At 45.8% G+C, this 20,155-nt stretch overlaps 1 protein-coding gene across 4 annotated transcripts in view; it reads right to left on the reverse strand.

Annotated features, from left to right (window-relative positions):
• LOC147728937 (dual oxidase 1-like) overlaps positions 1-20,155 on the reverse strand; it is a 992,769-nt gene that overhangs the window by 342,317 nt on the left and 630,297 nt on the right. The window lies entirely within an intron of this gene.

The following is a 20,155-nucleotide window of genomic DNA, read 5'->3' on the forward strand; positions in this document are numbered from 1 at the left end:
ATGCATGCAGTTAAGTAAGAAAGCTCTAGATTTGGAGAATGTTTGTTGACGACTAGATGGAGTTTTATCTAGAGAGTAATCGAGCATGATGTTAAAATCTGCTATTATAATAGGTTCTGGGAAGTGCAAACGCTGAGAAAATAAGGACTCTATAGCTGAAGGGTCGTCCCGATTGGGCCCATAATAACCCGCTAAGGTCATACGTGAGCCACTTATCTCTACTCTGGTGATTTCCCACCTACCAGCAGAACAACAAGAAAGTAGCCTGGTCCCAAGTTAATGTTCGTGTGCCATGTTGAGCCTAGAACCTAGAATCCATTAATAACACTAAAGTGATAGCACTGGGCTAGAAAAAATTCCCATCAGCCCACCCATTTGATGGAGTATCGTCACATGGGAGATGTATCATGAATCCAGATCTTAATCAAGGCACCCAATATTGATGCAAAGATGGATTCTGTAGATATAAACTTAGACCACAGTGCTTCACTGGTGATGCTAATGGAGTGCAGTGCAAATGAAAAGTGAAAGTGAATATAAAATTGACTCGAAGAACCAAAAATAAGTTTATTGGGTATGGTGCTAGGGTCAAGATTAAAACAACAAAGCCCAATAGTTTTAAATAATAACTATGTCAGGGCGTGGTGTGGTGGGGTCGACATGTTTCAGCTAGATGGACAATTGGTCCTAGCTTTCTTCAGGACCTAGTGAATACTGCGACTGCAAATGGTAAACAAATTACAAAAGTGATGAACTTGTACACTTATAATGGATAAATCCTACCAGTTACTCTGAGCCCAGATGTATACTAGTGGCAATCCGATCATGCGGTCTTTCCTAAAACAAAAGAAAGAGTGTACAACTCTATCAAAAGTGTATAATGGTATCAAGGATACAACAGACAAAACGGGCACACAAACAGAACAGAAGAGAAAGTCTCCTCGTCAAGCAGTAGTCATAAGGTACTACCTGAGCCCAGGATTAGCTCAATCCTGGGCTCCGATGACACCGCTGCCTGAGAACCACTGACACTGACAGTTGATATTGTTGGTGATGTTGAGGCAGAATTGCCTTGTATAAGGCAGTTTTTTGATGCGTCTCTCACCTCAGGTTGAAACTCCTTACCGACCTCCTCCATAGTTGTGATTGATGGCAGAGCTGAGGCAGCAGTAGAGTTGTAGACAGGCAGAGAAATTGGATGCAAAACGGGCAGAAGAGCAAGTGAAACTAGAGGGAGCGCAGAGCCCAAAGGATCAGATTGTGCCAGCTTCCCGGAAGTTATTGGTGAGACAGAGGGACTGCATGTTTGAGGGGGATGGCTTTGAACCAAGTCTAGTTCCTGAGGGATAACTTTGAATTAAGAGCGCAAAGAAGGCATTATCTTAGAGCTGGAGTCAGGCACAGGTTTAGTAGACTTAGTAGACTTAATAGACTTAACTGACTTGTTTGTTCTCTTTGCTCGCTTAGCTTTCACCTCAGTGTGCAAATACGATGAAGGTTTAGAAGGAGACTTAGACAACTCCCGATCCTCTTCAGCGCCGCCCCTGGGGCGCTCCCCCAGTATCCAGCCTTGTAGAAGCCTGTGTGTCAGCTTCAGAAGTCAGCCCCCTCCTACCCTCTCTTTTTGTGCGAAATTGGACCCTCTTGCTTTTATCTTTGCACATTACCCCCTGACCTGCAGTCGCCTGAAGGACCCTAGCACCAGAACCGGGGGGGAAGGCAGCACCTTAGTGTCAGACTTATCCGAAATTACGCTGAGCTCTTTTCGCGTAGTAACTTGTGTAGTGACCCTTGTGGAGCTTGTAAACACAAATTCTGTTGCCACCCCTGCAGGTCAATGCACCTCCTTGTGCTCTTCGTCCCCCCAACCTACTGCCTTCCCCTTCACCTCCTCTGCTGTATCCGCCGCGATGCATGCTTCGGCCGGCTCACCACTCCTCGCACCCACGCTGACCCAAGGGTCTCCCCGGAGGCACCGCAGATGCCTCCCTCGGCGGAGCTCCAGGGCGGCCTAAAACCACGGCCTCAGACCTAACTGCCGTGTCGCGTGCGTTAGAACGCCAGGGGCCTCCGGTCTTGGCTGTAGCACGCCCGGGTGGAAGCACATAGAAACAGTAGAAAGACCGCAATACTGCGGCGGCGGCTCTGGCTGAAGGTAGCTTTTTTTTCGGGCAAAAAAAGAGAAAAAGCTTTAAAAACAATTGTGCAACTTCTCAGGCTTTTTAGAGCTCATTCGGCATGGATTCTAGCTCCCAACGTTGTCACCACATGACGCCCTGTGAGAACTCGGAGCGGAGTACCGCGGCAGCTAGCCTGTTGCCGCCATGTTCTTCATGGCCCTCTCAAATGCGCTTCCTTATCTCCGGCCCTAGGTAGTTTTTTTCCAGTCCAGGGAAGGCATGGCTTGGCAGTTCGGGCTGGACTGTTCCCATGAGGCACAGGGTTAGACTGATTTGCATATGGCCATGTCTGAACTGGGGTGGCAGAGTGGGCTTAAGAAGGGTGATGGATTAAACCCAGATCTGTTGACTGGGTGTGAGTGTTTGATTGGTTCAGATGCTCCGTCCATCACCACCCCCTTTTGTACCACTTTGTTCGCCATAAGTTGGTAGGGTATGCTCAGACGTGAGTCCCTTGCTCACTTTGCCACTGATTGATTTATTTCGATATATAAAAAATATCATAAAAGCATAGTACAATGAATTTAAAAAACAGTAATTAGACAAGACACATACTATATACAAGAGTAAAACATTGCAACAGCGGTTAAGACAAGTATTAAATTAATAAAAAAAGCCTTTTTGTACGAATAGTCCAGGACCATTTTAAAAACTTTGACACACCACAAGCCAGAAGTGGACGTGTGTCCGACATTAAAATGTGCAATGCCTCTTTGTAATGCCGGCGACCTAAATCTCTGCATAGAGGTTTGAACCAGTATCACCTCGGCGCTAAATAGGCCGGGCATTCAAAGAAAATGTGGGCAACCGACTCAACTCGTGTTTGACACGTCACACAGAAAGGAGAACGCTGAAGGTGAGTTTTCCAGCGGGCGGTCAATTCATTTACAGGTAGCGACCCAGTTCTGAATCTGAAATACAGGTCTCGGGCTGAGGGATTGGCTATGATATCAAGGTAAAGTTCGTAAGCCACCACATCCTTGATCATCAGAAAGTCACTGGTGGTTTTGCAATGATTAGGATCAATTGAGGTTTTGTAAGATATCCAGTTCCAATAGAGCTTCTTGAGGGCAGCTTTAGGAGGAGCGCTCCTGGATACCCATGCATCACCAAGACCTAAAGCTGTTTCACATCCCTCAGCCACTTTATCTTAGACCAGCCCTCCATGAGCATAACCTCTTGTAAGCCATTCGCATATGAAACCAACTCAGGCACACGCCACAGGTGCACCCAAAGTAGCAAAGGGCGTAGTTGGGCTTGGTCCTTAATCGATCTGCAACCCAAATCTAGGAGTACAGGAACTGTAGGTGTGCTCTGGGGGAGGGCCATCAAGTCCTTCAGAAATTTGTTCTCAGATATAACTAGTACTTCCAGGTTACAAGTTCCCCACAGTTCCGCCCCATACAAAACAGCATTAACCCCTCTTGCTTTATAAATCTCCATAACTCGGGCGACGGGCTTAGTAACAGAGGAGCGTTGCTCTTTAAGGAGTGCTCCACTCACCCTTTTGTGCCCAAGTGTGTGTGTGCCAATGCATTGAGTCCGTGAGACGGATGCCTAAATAATCAAATTCAGACACCCTCTCCAAGGGCACAGAATGTAACAGCGGGGGACGGCCCAGTTTTTTGGTCGGGTTCAAAACCAAGAATTTAGTTTTGGAGGAGTTGATAATCAAGCCCCTATTAGTGCAGAACTCCTGAAAGCTATTTTAAAGGTTCTGCAAGCCCATGGGAGTCTTGGAGATGAGGAGGGTGTCGTCTGCAAAAAGTAAAGTGGAGATGCGTTTTGCTGCCAGGGACGGTGCATCTGCAGGTGTACTAAGCAGATGCTCAACCACTCCGTTCACATAAAGAGAGAACAGAGTGGGAGCAGCTCACATCCCTGGAGGACGCCCCTTTCCACTGGGATCCTGTCAGTTTTCTCGCCATGCACACCCCACCTCACCTGCGCAAAGTTGTCAACATGGAGCCTCACCAAGAGGGAAAGAATGTACGGGGGCAAACCCATCTCTGACAAAACCCTCCGCAGCCCCTCCCTCGGAACTAGGTCAAAGGCAGTCTTCAGGTCAATGAAGGCCAAATAAAGACTGCCCTTGCCCAGCACCACCACCTTCCAGTAGAGCAGGACCAATCTAAAGGCCTGCTCTATGGTTCCTGTGCCCGGGCGAAAGCCCGCTTCGTAGTCCGATAGAATGTTATTATCGTCTACCCACTGAAGCAACCTCCCCAGGATCACTTTCCCCGCCACCTTTTGTGTTGAATCAATCAGGCTTATAGGCCTGTAGTTCGCAGGGTCGTCCCGGCACCCCTTTTTGAATATGGGGACGACCTCCGCCCTTTCCAAGATTCAGGGACTGTTGCGCCATTATTCATGGCATTAAGTAGAGAAGAGACCAGCTTCCCCCACTCATTGTGGTTAGCGCGCAACAGATCCCCCGGTAGGCCGTCAGGACCAGCAGCTTTGAGGGGCACCAAAGATTTTATTACGCTCAATACTTCTCTTGGAGTAAAGGGGTCTTCCAATACATCCCCCGATGGTTTGGCAACGTGAAAACTATTATTAGGGGTATTCTGTGTGTTCCTTTTATCAGTGGTATATAAGGAGAAGAAATGGTTGAACCAAGTTTGGGCTGGAATGTTGCATGTGATTAGGGTACTGTCTGATCTATTCCTGGATCTAATTAGATTCCAGAACCCTCTGGAGTCTCTTTCCGCACTGGATACCATAAGATCAGCCCAATACTTCTCCTCCCATTCTTTCTTTGCTGCACTAATGGTCTGGGTGTAGGCTTTCCTGGCAAGCCTGATCTCCAGCAAAGATTTGTTTTTAACAGCAATAATCAGGGCAGATTTTAGATCCCTACGTTTTTTGGTAAACCAACCTGGTTGGTTTGTTGGTCTCTTGGCAGACCCCGCTGGGGGATCTCTGCTAGGGAGTAGGAACCACTTGCCCAAGGCTTTGGTTAAATTACAAAAGAGAGCTGTCACTTCGCTGGGTGTTTGATTGGAGGAATCCAATTTAGATTGGGCTGAAGTGAGTAAAGCCCCTATAGCTAACATTTTGCCTTCATCCATGGCAACCCTACACCACTTCAGGCGCCACCCACAATTAGAGGGTCGTGTTACTGGGGAAGATATTGAATTTGGTGCCATGCACACACCCAGTTCCGCAGGCCATAAGGGGAGCAGGGACAGGGAAAGGGGATTGTGGTCACTATCCACTGTGGGTAGAACCTCCATGTCCCGCACAGAGCTCCACAACTTAACGTTGAGGAGAAAATAGTCTATCCTCGACGTGTGGTTCGCTCTGTTGAAGGTGTGGGCTCCCATAGAATCCGAGGGTGTCCTCCCGTTCGCTGCCCTTAGCCCAAATTCCAGGGACAGCGAATTAAGTTGCACAGCCCGTTGGGACCACCTCTTAATAGGTGGGATGGATAAAGGAGGTATACCACTCCTGGCGTCTTCGTCGGCAGTGCCCAGGATGTCCTCAGATGCAAGGGGCTCAAACGTGCAATTGAAATTACCTGCAACCAGAGCATGTGAGCTAACCGGGCGCCCATTCAGAAGTCTCTCCAGGCCCAAAACAGTAGGTGACTGCAAGCCCCCTTTCGGCCCCCTAGCATAGATATTAATAATGTTCAGGGTGAGCCCTCTCTGTGGCCCCTTAAGAGAAATGTAAAGTAAGTCAGGGGAATCGGTCAAGCAAAGCAGCAACCCAAATGAGGAGGCCGCCTGAAGGTCGACCCTTCCCTGTGGTGGAGGGGACTGCATGTACAAAAAAAGACGAGGAACCCACCTTGTGGCAGGGTTCCATGCTCCACGTTTCCTGGAATATGCAAATAGAGTGAGCCTCTACAAGGGTATTCCAGTCTGGTAAGTCCAGTTTCCTAACTATACCCGCAACGTTCCAGCTGAGAATCCTAAGAATTTGATCCACCACAGCTGGGACCTTGCGGGATTCAGGCCTAACACTACTTACATTCCCAGTAAAGGTTGGTGGAGAGTCCGCCCTTGCAGATTTCTTGGATTTGGTTACAACAATTCTAGGTGCTAAAACTCTTGACGGTCTAGAACGTGAGGGAGAAGTAATGAAAAGGGAGGGACTATCACAGGCGGGCGAAGAAGGGGGATTGGTACTAGATGAACCTGAAGCACAGGTCATAGAGCCCACTATTGGGCTCGAACAGGAAAGTGAGTCCCGGGGACAGATATCAATTCAGTAGCCAGGCACCCTCATATGATTTCCTGGCCATGACGACGATGGGTAAGAAGAGGGGTAGTGGTAGTTCTCCGGGAAAAAGGAATCCTGTCTTCCACCCCACCCTTGGTGGCTAGCATATGGAATACGTGGGAGCCCGGCATAAAAGTAATTCAGGTCCACTACTCCAATACCCTCTCCACCTTGGCCTAGATGTTGATTACAGATGAATGAAGCAACCCTGGCATCCTTGAAATTCACCACCACGCAGTCCCCCTGGATTTGCTTATGGCCATTCCTCACCCACCCTACCCTCCTAACGTTGATTATCAGGCCATCCAAATCGCTGGGGAGAGGTCTATTTACTCTTAACCAGTGCATAGATTTGTTTTTAAGCGCCTGGTAGGGTTCATGCTGGTCGGCCTTTAATGGCGGGACATTGGTCAGGACAACAACATATCGAAGACTCTCCATTGGAAGGTTAATAGAGGGGAGTCTCAAAACCTCGCTAGGGGGTACAGAAAGCTGCTGCACGGCAGGGACAAGTTTGTGACTGTTTCTACTGGGTTGGTCCGTGCGGCCTATAGGGGCCTTTCTCATCTCCTGTACATTCGACCGCATGGTATTAGGTCCCTTTAAGTCTGTTTCAGAGAAAGCGGGTCGGGCTGGCCGTTGGCTGGATGCCACAGACACACTGTTACTGGATGGCAGCGTACCATCGGTAGAGGGAGACGGACCAACCAGAGTCGTGACTTGCTGCAGAGGTGCAGAAGTACGAGCCATTATAGGGGTCGGCTGGAGTGGTACCACCTCAGGCGCTGGGGCATCATGGTGAATTCTAGCCTGGTCGCTATCTCTAGAAGAGTTCTTGGCCTGTAATTTCAGCAGAGATTTGAGTGAGAAATAATTACCCAGAGTTGACTGCTCAAATCTGTCTAGACCATCTGCTATATCCTTAAGCCTTTGAATTACAGGGAGGATCATTGACTTTAACAACTTCTCCATCTGATCTATGGGCGGTATAGAGAATGGAGGGCAAGTAACAGTCGTGCTCTCTGCAAGACCCTCCAGAAGTATAGCCAAGATGGGCTGGTCTAAAGTTGTGCTATTTCCTTCAGAAGGTATCCCAGGGAGTGCCCCCACCCTCCCCGGTGCCACAGGATCCTCCCCATTACCAGTATATTTGACATTGAGTTTCTTTGAGCGCTTAGCCGTCCCTCCCCTCCCTCGGAACTAGGTCAAAGGCAGTCTTCAGGTCAATGAAGGCCAAATAAAGACTGCCCTTGCCCAGCACCACCACCTTCCAGTAGAGCAGGACCAATCTAAAGGCCTGCTCTATGGTTCCTGTGCCCGGGCGAAAGCCCGCTTCGTAGTCCGATAGAATGTTATTATCGTCTACCCACTGAAGCAACCTCCCCAGGATCACTTTCCCCGCCACCTTTTGTGTTGAATCAATCAGGCTTATAGGCCTGTAGTTCGCAGGGTCGTCCCGGCACCCCTTTTTGAATATGGGGACGACCTCCGCCCCTTTCCAAGATTCAGGGACTGTTGCGCCATTATTCATGGCATTAAGTAGAGAAGAGACCAGCTTCCCCCACTCATTGTGGTTAGCGCGCAACAGATCCCCCGGTAGGCCGTCAGGACCAGCAGCTTTGAGGGGCACCAAAGATTTTATTACGCTCAATACTTCTCTTGGAGTAAAGGGGTCTTCCAATACATCCCCCGATGGTTTGGCAAAGTGAAAACTATTATTAGGGGTATTCTGTGTGTTCCATTTATCAGTGGTATATAAGGAGAAGAAATGGTTGAACCAAGTTTGGGCTGGAATGTTGCATGTGATTAGGGTACTGTCTGATCTATTCCTGGATCTAATTCGATTCCAGAACCCTCTGGAGTCTCTTTCTGCACTGGATACCATAAGATCAGCCCAATACTTCTCCTCCCATTCTTTCTTTGCTGCACTAATGGTCTGGGTGTAGGCTTTCCTGGCAAGCCTAATCTCCAGCAAAGATTTGTTTTTAACAGCAATAATCAGAGCAGATTTTAGATCCCTACGTTTTTTGGTAAACCAACCTGGTTGGTTTTTTGGTCTCTTGGCAGACCCCGCTGGGGGATCTCTGCTAGGGAGTAGGAACCACTTGCCCAAGGCTTTGGTTAAATTACAAAAGAGAGCTGTCACTTCGCTGGGTGTTTGATTGGAGGAATCCAATTTAGATTGGGCTGAAGTGAGTTAAGCCCCGATAGCTAACATTTTGCCTTCATCCATGGCAATCCTACACCACTTCAGGCGTCTCCCACAATTAGAGGGTCGTGTTACTGGGGAAGATATTGAATTTGGTGCCATGCACACACCCAGTTCCGCAGGCCATAAGGGGAGCAGAGACAGGGAAAGGGGATTGCGGTCACTATCCACTGTGGGTAGAACCTCCATGTCCCGCACAGAGCTCCACAACTTAACGTTGAGGAAAAAATAGTCTATCCTCGACGTGTGGTTCGCTCTGTTGAAGGTGTGGGCTCCCATAGAATCCGAGGGTGTCCTCCCGTTCGCTGCCCTTAGCCCAAATTCCAGGGACAGCGAATTAAGTTGCACAGCCTGTTGGGACCACCTCTTAATAGGTGGGATGGATAAAGGAGGTATACCACTCCTGGCGTCTTCGTCGGCAGTGCCCAGGATGTCCTTAGATGCAAGGGGCTCAAACGTGCAATTGAAATTACCTGCAACCAGAGCATGTGAGCTAACCGGGCGCCCATTCAGAAGTCTCTCCAGGCCCAAAACAGTAGGTGACTGCAAGCCCCCTTTCGGCCCCCTAGCATAGATATTAATAATGTTCAGGGTGAGCCCTCTCTGTGGCCCCTTAAGAGAAATGTAAAGTAAGTCAGGGGAATCGGTCACGTGCTGCACAACTTTGCAGCCAAGCAAAGCAGCAACCCAAATGAGGAGGCCGCCTGAAGGTCGACCCTTCCCTGTGGTGGAGGGGACTGCATGTACAAAAAAAGACGAGGAACCCACCTTGTGGCAGGGTTCCCTGCTCCACGTTTCCTGGAATATGCAAATAGAGTGAGCCTCTACAAGGGTATTCCATTCTGGTAAGTCCAGTTTCCTAACTATACCCGCAACGTTCCAGCTGAGAATCCTAAGAATTTGATCCACCACAGCTGGGACCTTGCGGGATTCAGGCCTAACACTACTTACATTCCCAGTAAAGGTTGGTGGAGAGTCCACCCTTGCAGATTTCTTGGATTTGGTTACAACAATTCTAGGTGCTAAAACTCTTGACGGTCTAGAACGTGAGGGAGAAGTAATGAAAAGGGAGGGACTATCACAGGCGGGCGAAGAAGGGGGATTGGTACTAGATGAACCTGAAGCACAGGTCATAGAGCCCACTATTGGGCTCGAACAGGAAAGTGAGTCCCGGGGACAGATATCAATTCAGTAGCCAGGCACCCTCATATGATTTCCTGGCCATGACGACGATGGGTAAGAAAAGGGGTAGTGGTATTTCTCCGGGAAAAAGGAATCCTGTCTTCCACCCCACCCTTGGTGGCTAGCATATGGAATACGTGGGAGCCCGGCATAAAAGTAATTCAGGTCCACTACTCCAATACCCTCTCCACCTTGGCCTAGATGTTGATTACAGATGAATGAAGCAACCCTGGCATCCTTGAAATTCACCACCACGCAGTCCTCCTGGATTTGCTTATGGCCATTCCTCACCCACCCTACCCTCCTAACGTTGATTATCAGGCCATCCAAATCGCTGGGGAGAGGTCTATTTACTCTTAACCAGTGCATAGATTTGTTTTTAAGCGCCTGGTAGGGTTCATGCTGGTCGGCCTTTAATGGCGGGACATTGGGCAGGACAACAACATAGGGAAGACTCTCCATTGGAAGGTTAATAGAGGGGAGTCTCAAAACCTCGCTAGGGGGTACAAGTTTGTGACTGTTTCTACTGGGTTGGTCCGTGCGGCCTATAGGGGCCTTTCTCATCTCCTGTACATTCGACCGCATGGTATTAGGTCCCTTTAAGTCTGTTTCAGAGAAAGCGGGTCGGGCTGGCCGTTGGCTGGATGCCACAGACACACTGTTACTGGATGGCAGCGTACCATCGGTAGAGGGAGACAGACCAACCAGAGTCGTGACTTGCTGCAGAGGTGCAGAAGTACGAGCCGTTATAGGGGTCGGCTGGAGTGGTACCACCTCAGGCGCTGGGGCATCATGGTGAATTCTAGCCTGGTCGCTATCTCTAGAAGAGTTCTTGGCCTGTAATTTCAGCAGAGATTTGAGTGAGAAATAATTACCCAGAGTTGACTGCTCAAATCTGTCTAGACGATCTGCTATATCCTTAAGCCTTTGAATTACAGGGAGGATCATTGACTTTAACAACTTCTCCATCTGATCTATGGGCGGTATAGAGAATGGAGGGCAGGTAACAGTCGTGCTCTCTGCAAGACCCTCCAGAAGTATAGCCAAGATGGGCTGGTCTAAAGTTGTGCTATTTCCTTCAGAAGGTATCCCAGGGAGTGCCCCCACCCTCCCCGGTGCCACAGGATCCTCCCCATTACCAGTATATTTGACATTGAGTTTCTTTGAGCGCTTAGCCGTCCCTCCCCTTGACCTGTTGGTGAGTCTTTTTCTGTTATGGGCAGGATTTCCAGAACCCCCAGCACCCTCCACTCTCCCCTTACGGTGTAAAGTGCTGGCGGCAATAGACACTTGGGGGTGGATATTGGCCTCCTTTAAGCCCCCAAGCGATAAAGAGGGGATAGCAGGTTCCAGCAGCTCAGGAGGAACCGGGAGCTCTGATCTAACCCATTCAACCTGTCCAAGCTGGCCCTGATGGCTCCTATACTGTCGCGATCATTAACCAGGGGTACGTCTACACAACACGCAGCGTTACTTGCAGGAGAAGTTGCTAGGGCTATAGCCCCTAAAGAGGAACGCTTGTGGGGGAGAGGGTCAAGAGACAATTTCCGTTCAGTGAGGGCAATCTCCTTCTCTAAAACAGAGAAGGCTCGAGTTACAAAATTATCCAAGGTCCCGAGTACACTTCCGCCTCCCTCCCTCAACCCTCCTGCCCTTTCGTGATCTAGTTGACATGGGCATAGGCGGTATGTTAACCTAGATGAAGCAAAACACAACCCCAAAGGATTAGGTAAGGACAGTACTTGCAAGCATAAGGATGTTATCGTGGTAGTCCAGATGTTACAGAAAGGCCCGGCCCACCCTCCTCCGGCCTCGGACAGCCGCAGACGGTCCCGTCCTCGTCCCGCGCGGGTCCTCGCAGTATGAGGGACCGGTCACGGCTTAAGGCGCCTCCTGGTGCACAGCGATGACGCGACTCGTGCCCGAGGCCTGCAGGGACCTGTAGTTTTCCTGCTGACCAGCGTCCCAGTGGTGGCAAAGAAGTGAGGGATTTTAATGCAGGAGTGCGGGCGGGGCTAGCCACCGAACGCGGGACCAGCTTTATGTGGTCAGGCAGGGACTCCTGGTATTTGGAGTCCCTGCTGGCGTTTGGCGAGATCTTTAATTCGGCCCACTCGCCCCTCGAGCACATCCACACGGCTCCCAAGCAGGCTCCCCGGTGTCACCAGCTGCGAAGCGGCACCCGCGAAGCTGCACCCGCGAAGCGGGTGCTGCAAGGTATAGCGTTCTCCCCCTCGTTAAGGAAAGCAGGCAAAAAGGGCTTTCTCCCAGTCACTAAGTTGCAAAGTTCGTCCCTGTGATGGCAAAGAAGTGAGCGATTTTAATGCAGGAGTGCGGGTGGGGCTAGCCGCCGAACGCGAGACCAGCTGTATGTGGTCAGGCAGGGACTCCTGGTATTTGGAGTCCCTGCTGTCGTTCGGCGAGATCTTCAATTCGGCCCACTCGCCCTTTGAGCACTTCCAAACAGCTCCCAAGCAGGCTCCTCGGTGTCTCCAGCCGTGAAGCGGCACCCGCGAAGCGGCACCCGCGAAGAGGGTGCGGCAAGTTGTAGCGTTCTCCCCCTCGTTAAGGACAGCAGGCAAAAAAGGGCTTTCTCCCAGTCACTAAGTTGCAAAGTTCGTCCCAGTGATGGCAAAGAAGTGAGGGATTTTAATGCAGGAGTGCGGGCGGGGCTAGCTGCCAAACGCGGGACTAGCTGTATGTGGTCAGGCAGGGACTCCTGGTATTTGGAGTCCCTGCTGGCGTTCGGCAAGATCTTCAATTCGGCCCACTCGCCCCTCGAGCACTTCCACACGGCTCCCAAGCAGGCTCCCCGGTGTCAGCAGCCGCGAAGCAGCACCCGCAAAGCGGGTGCGGCAAGGTGTAGCGTTCTCCCCCTCGTTAAGGACAGCAGGCAAAAAGGGCTTTCTCCCAGTCGCTAAGTTGCAAAGTTCGTCCCCATCGTGTTTGATTGGTTCAGATGGTCCGTCCATCACCACCCCCTTTTGTACCGCTTTGTTCACCATAAGTTGGCAGGGTATCCTCAGACGTGAGTCCCTTGCTCACTTTGCCACTGGATTCAAGCAAGCCTGGCTGAAGACGGCTGTAATGCCAGAAACCGGTCCTACGAAGCTTGTTTCTGGTCCTGGGAAGGCATGGCTTGGCAGTTCGGGCTGGACTGTTGCCATGAGGCACAGGGTCAGACTGATTTGCATATAGCCATGTCTGAACTGGGGTGGCGGAGTGGGCTAAAGAACAGTGATGGATTAAACCCAGATTTGCTGACTGGGTGTGAGTGTTTGATTGGTTCAGATGCTCCGACCATCACCACACCCTTTTTGTACTGCTTCATATATCATTGTGCTACATATATCCTGCTCTTGGGTAGTGCATTATGAAGGCATGTGCATACAAAACTAAGAGAAACCAACCTACAATAATCTGCATAGTAATTGTAGGCTTTATTGCATGCCTTCATACAAATCCTACTTGTGGTATAGCCTCTGGGAGTAAGAGTGTAGCCTTTTCTGTTCTTTCTGAGAAGTCTCTTGGCCTTCCTCACCACAAACTTATAAACATTCCATTCTATAAATGGTCAATGATCAGCTTGATGATTTACATATATTTCATTAGAAAAACCCAGTCAGTGCCAATTTTCCTTGATATCCACAACGTCCAATGGAATTCTGGGCGATTGCATGGTACAGTGTAACAATAATAAGCTGTATTTCATACAGCGCTTTTTCACCAAAGCACTCTACATGGAACATTGATGGACACAATTATTAATGACTACATGAGAAAGATTAAATGATGAGTAACCCTTACTGGAATTTTAATCTGTGGCAGAAGCATTCAACTCTACAGTTGTCTTAACAAGTTAAAGTATGAAACGGGATAGCAAGATGGCTACACGTGCATTTCATTTTGGAATACTCCATTATATTCATAGCAACAGAAATTAAGGCTTCTAAAAAGTAGCAAACTGCTGACATAAAACATTCTTTAAAGCACACTGTTACACATGCTTTTTGGTGAAACATATGTGGTGGTAGATCTCCACATAACATTTAAAAACACTAATTGAAATGTGCTGCTTGGTCGAGCAAGAGAGGCGCCACTTATGTGCTGCAAAGGAATTTCTGAATGTATCTGTTTTGAAAATTATTGAAATGCAGGAAATGCGGCTTTTCTTTCTGATAAGAATCAATTGTAAATACAGTATTTTGGGTCTGTACTCAATCAACATCGAGCATATCTTAGTCATCTCAAAGGTCCTTCCCAGATAAGATTAGCTGTGATCAAGCACAGATTCTAGGTAGGTGTGGGATCGGTTGTTCTTCCGCCCATACGCCTTGTGAACAAAACAGTTTTACATGCAATCCTTAACTCCAAGAGTCAACATGTAAAACAGCAGAGGGCTTCCTTGGCCAGTTTCCGAAACTTATGGCACATCCTGGCTGCCTAGTTCTGGAATTTCAGGCAAACTTCTGCTCTTCAACAACTGCTGGTGCTTCTTTGGTACCAGTTGTTCCTGAGGTCGATATTGGCAGCAAATCCCGATTCTCTCCTTGTAATGTTGGGTCCCATGGCTTTGAACTTCGACATACCCTATGACTACAGTCAGCTGAGAGGCACAACCAAGCCTGCTCTAAATCGTCATCTGATTTTATGACTGTTTACCTGTGCGGAGGACTTTCTTCACTGTTGCTGAATTTGCTTAATGAGAAATTTAAGGCACTCTTAAGAGAACACAAGTGCACCAAGCAACCTTCTCATCCTCTCGTTTTATCAGGACATATCAAACCATGCACTACATTGACCCACCACCACCTAACAGTGCAAAGGGGTGGAATGCTATTTCAAAGGGCACTCCTATCCAAACATAAGTAACTACCCACTTTGTGTGGAAAGTCCACTGGTGTGCACTTCCTTAATTTGCTAAGGGCACATTAGCCTATATGTACAGAGATTACCCGGTGCATGTGTGCTAAACACTTGCATGTGGCAAACATCTATGAAAATCCTGGGTTTATTTTCATTGATCAGATTCTATGCTTATTAGCTCAATCTTCACATAGACAACCTTGCATAGCCCACCCTAGATTACACAAACTTTGCTCTTCACAAAAGCCAGGTGCTCCAAAAATTAGCGCAGTGTCAGAGCCTGAGGTGGCCAGACGGATTTCGTAGCGAGAGAGTTCACAGCATGCCCATTATTGCCAATCAAAACCTGGGGCAAGGAGAGTAAGGTTGTTCAGTGCCTATCTACCAGTTTGTGCTGCGTCATCATTCAACTATTGTTTTTTAAATATATTTTTTAATTGCGTTTTCCGTATACAGCACAGCATTTGCCAATTACTTACAATTACAAAAAATAGATAATCATAATAAATTTTGCAAAACAACAATACATTGGAGATATTTGTCAGATGGTGAAACCTAATGGAGGAAACCTTCTAGGATAAAAGGATGTAAACCTAAAATAGAGAAAGTGAGACAAAAACGAATATACATCAGGTAGCCAAAAAAAAGTGATATAGAAGAGTAACTCTTTTATATATCACTCAAATAGTGTTTAGCAGTCAAGTAGTTTGACTGGGGGTGAGTGTTTGATGTGCTCAAACGCTCCACCCATCATCCCCTTTGGTATCTAGCAGTCAAGTACAGCACACTTTTTGTAGAACTCTGTGCTAACGCCTTCTTTGAAACCAATGTAAATGTATGCAGATGCATTGGTGGGTAACATTTACATGTGTGCAACATGCTTTAGGATTTTAGAGTTAAATATTGAGAAGTTTCACTTTTCATGGGTTTCTCCCTTGACAGTGGTAGAGGGTAAATGTTGTTGTCATCATTCTATTCTAATGTTCATCACACTATTTCGATTATGTTTCAATTTCGAAACCTTCACTTCCCTCACTTCAATCCTGAGAGATTGGCTCCATTTTTATTTCCAACCACACCCCTGTTTCAGTTTCTCTTGATTTGTCTTTTACCACTGCCAAGCATCCTAGAAGGAGATTAAATACCTCACTATTATCCGATTATTTTAAAGGCTACTTCCTTTATACAAGAATTTTTTCACTTCAACAAGACAGGTGACACTTCTGTAACACAACAACTGGGAAGCCTTCAAGGCCTCGTTCTGAGCTTTTACCATTGCATATACTGCTAGAAAGAAAATGGCACTGAACTCACAGTCTCACAGTACCTCTCTTCCCTTAGTCATATTGAAACCCTTGAACATTCTTATTGTACTTCCAAATCCCCTGCTCATCTTCGTGACCTAATCAAGCCTAAATTTGATCTAAAAAATTTGCTACAATTGATGCCTACAACATTCTACTTAAATTCAAATCTAAATATCATGGGGGAACAAAACAAAGCAGCAAGAATGTTGGCCAATTATTTCAAAGTCAAATCAGAAAGGAAAACCATTGGTCCCATTCGCAATAACCTTAATAACACTCTACTACATTCCGATCCTGACATAATTACATCATTCACTATATACGGAAGACACCCATCCTAATGCAACCGATACTCAATTATTTTTTGATGGTCTCCCTTCTCCTTGCCCTATTCTAGACTATATGGCCCTCCTAGAAAAAGATATTGCTCTTCAGGAGATTTATGATGCAATTACATCTTTAAAAAGAGCTAAGGTTCCTGGCCCTGATGGTTTTTCTATTGAACTTATATCCTCTTTTTCATCTATTTTTGCTCCACATTTACTTGCACTTTTCGCTCCACTCTAAACCTGAAGGTTCTTTTCTTGATGCTCTTACCGTTATTCTCCCTAAACCTGACAAAGACCTCTGCCTTTTTCAAAACTACCACCCAATCTCACTAATTGTGATTGTAAAAGTTTTGCAAAAATAATTGCTTCTGGATTGGAATGTGTTATCCCCTTACTTATTTAACCTGATCAATCTGGCTTCATTAAGGGTAGGCTTTCCTCAGATAATGTCAGAATGTTCTGTAATGTTCTCGCCTTGGGGAAAAGTTATACTGATCCTTTAGCCGCTCCATCCCTCGATGCTGAAAAGGCTTTCGATCGCATAAATTGGGAATTCATGTGTAAAACTCGTCAGTTGTTTGGCTTTGGGCCCAAATTTCTTTCTTTCATCAAATTATTGTACTTGGATCCCCGTGCGTGTTTTTCTGTTAATGGTTTCTTATCCCTTATTTCAATCTATATAGAGGTACACAGCAAGGATGTCCCCTTTCTCCTCTTTTATTTCTTTTATGTCCCGAACCCTTTCTTGAGCATATTCGTCATAATCCTTTGATTACTGGCTTCTCACACAATTATCCAAAATTAAACTATCTGCTTATGCAGATGATATTCTTCTCTATCTCTCCAAACCCCTAACCTCCTTACCTCCCTTTCTGTAGGAAATTGACCTATATTCTAAAATATCTGGCTACAAATGAAATTTTTCTAAAACTGAAATATTGTCCCTCAAAATAATTTGATATCGATTGATGTTTTCTGGTGCCTATCTAAAAGTAAGTATCTTGGCATGTGGTTTTCCTCTACGATCCCGCAAACTCTCTCCCATAATTTTAATGCTTTAAAACTTAAAATTCTAAATGTACTTTCCTCATAGTCTCCACTATATTTATCCTGGTGGGGCAAGTTGAATACCATTAAAATGATGATTGTACCTCTTATTCCATTCCTACTCTCTATGTTACCCTTCAAAAACCCTAGCTACTATTTTAATCAAATCAATTCCATTTACACTAAATTCCTTTGGAATAACGAACCGCCCCATATTGCTTTGACTAAGTTAGTCAAACCAAAAAACGAAGGATGTGTATGATTTCCGAACTTTAAACTGTATCACACTGCTTTTTTAATTAGACAAGCATTTGCACTAAACAGAAAATATCACAATGTTCTGATTCCTAGTTGGACCTACTTCAAACGCTCTATTTTACATGACTTTTCTTTTTATGACATTTGTTTCATGTCTAATTGCACCTTTATATCTAAGCATCCTATTTTAAAATATTCCCAACACTTTCTACATTCACTGTATATAGATGGCTCTAACTTTCATCAAGCCTTCCTTGCATCTTCTATTTGGAACAATAAATTCATTAAGTTCCGCCATAAATCCTTCTATTTTATACATTGGAAAGAAAAGAATGTTCTATATGTACATCAACTTATATCCAATACTTCTGTTATTCCTTTTAGTGCATTACAAGAGTGCTATGATCTACCCCCTCCTTCTTCTCTCAATATATTCAATTATCACAGGCACTTCAATCATTTATCGCAACCAAGAACTTTCCAATCAATGATACTCCATCTACTTCCCTATCTCTTTTACACAACGTATCCTATGACTCTAACCCTAAAGCCTCCTTTATATACAAACTGTTATCCACTCATATTTCTTAAAAACCAACATCCCCAATTGAACTTTTTTTTAACTAGACCTCTCCATCACTCTCTCACCAACAAAATGGGATAAGTTATGGCTAAAAGAAAACCACTTCTAGAGCTGCTAACATTACCCAATCTCAATTCTTTTAGTACAATAGAGATGTTATAACACCAGTGTTTATACATAAATTCAACCCTTCTTCCTCTCCTCATTGTTGGTCCTGCCTTTACTCCGATGGCACTCTATCCCATTTGATGTACTATTGTCCCTATGTAAAAATCAATTGGGAATTTATCTGGGCTAAATGTTCCAATATTTCTCACTTTTGTACCCCCCTATCAATTCAAAATATGTTCCTTGGCTCTTTATCAGTTGATTTTCATGATACAGCGTTGAAATAGAATTTGCTTGCTCATTTTATAGCTCTTGCATTTAAAGTTATTCTTACCTGTTGCAAGGCTAATTCAAATGTTTTTATGTTACTATGGTGGAATCTTATTTGTGATGAACATAGAATATCTATTGCTTCATCTTTATTTTTACCCCAAAAAATTAAGTCTGATTACTTTGGTTACCTGTCAATACTTTTCTGTCTTTATACCCCTCTTTACACTAATACTCATTTGACAATTATTCTTTCTTTCTTTCTTTTTCCTTTCCTCCTTCATTTTTTTCTTTCTATTATTAAATTGTTCAATTAATTATAATCCAGATGGTACCCTAATTGTTCTCTTTTCTTTTTTCACTTACTACATATAGTTGTAATTTATAGTTTCTTTAATGCATAATTTGTATGTTTTGCTACCTCTTACTTTGTATTCTAATGTTACTTTTTTTCTTGTGGCTAATTATATTCCTGGTACCTGTTTACTTACTCAATAAAAGTTATTTAACTAAAATAAATGAAATTTGATGGAATGTGTGCTTTTCTCCTGTGATACTGATAGATAGATAGATAGATAGATAGATAGATAGATAGATAGATAGATAGATAGATAGATAGATAGATAGATAGATAGATAGGATGAGGTTCTTCTACACAGCACTTTCTGTTATGTTACCCAGCCCCTCAACACTCTACAGATTCTAAGTTATGTTACCCAGCGCCACACCCTCCAACCTCTCTCCATTGTGTTGGCTAGTGCCCCCACACTCCCCCTGCGTTCTGTTATTTTTCACACTCTCCTCCCTTGTGGTTCTTGATATACTGTGCTGTTTCATACCTATTGCACAGCAGCGTGGAGAAGTGTGGCTCAATGATTAGAGCGGCAGACCCTGATGCAGAGGTCCAGCCCAGGACCAGGGTTCAATTCCCCGCCTCGGCGGGTCTTATGCTCAAAATTCCACGGACCTGATGATTCTCGCCTCGGTGACTATTCCAATCATGGAGTCCCACTCTGCAACTCTGGGCAATAGCTTGCTTAATCTCCACAACAGCACCCACAACGCTAAGGATGCCTGGCCATAACCTTGAGGGTGCCTCACAGGGAAATCCAGGATGGGTTCCACAGCGGTATTCGTACAAGCGCCTTGAGACCCTTGCGGGTGAGTAGTGCGCTATACAAGTATCAATTTACATTTACATTACATTTACAGCACAGGCTGGTGTATAACATGGCTTAAAGGAAACTAAAAATCCTCTATGAAGAGGTCAATTCTGGCCACGTCATAGAGCTTGCACAGCAGCTCGCACTTTTGTGTAATATGTAAATATTAACAAAGTCAAGAGATGTCCAATAGGCGAAACCTATTGGATTTTCTAATGCTTGTTTTTACAGTCATGACACCGAGTCATTGGAGTGTGCATTCAAATGAGGTGAATATATGCAAGCATTTGTAATGTCTAGCTCACAATTTTGAGAACTTCTAAATTTTTATTAAATTGAAATATCTGAAAGAGGTTCAGAAACGGGGAAAAGGCAAAGGGACATTGAGTTTTCAAGAAAGGGTAGCAATAGCTTTGGACAACT

Source organism: Lissotriton vulgaris, chromosome 2_2 (assembly GCF_964263255.1).
Source record: "Lissotriton vulgaris chromosome 2_2, aLisVul1.2, whole genome shotgun sequence".
NCBI classification, from domain to species: domain Eukaryota; kingdom Metazoa; phylum Chordata; class Amphibia; order Caudata; family Salamandridae; genus Lissotriton; species Lissotriton vulgaris.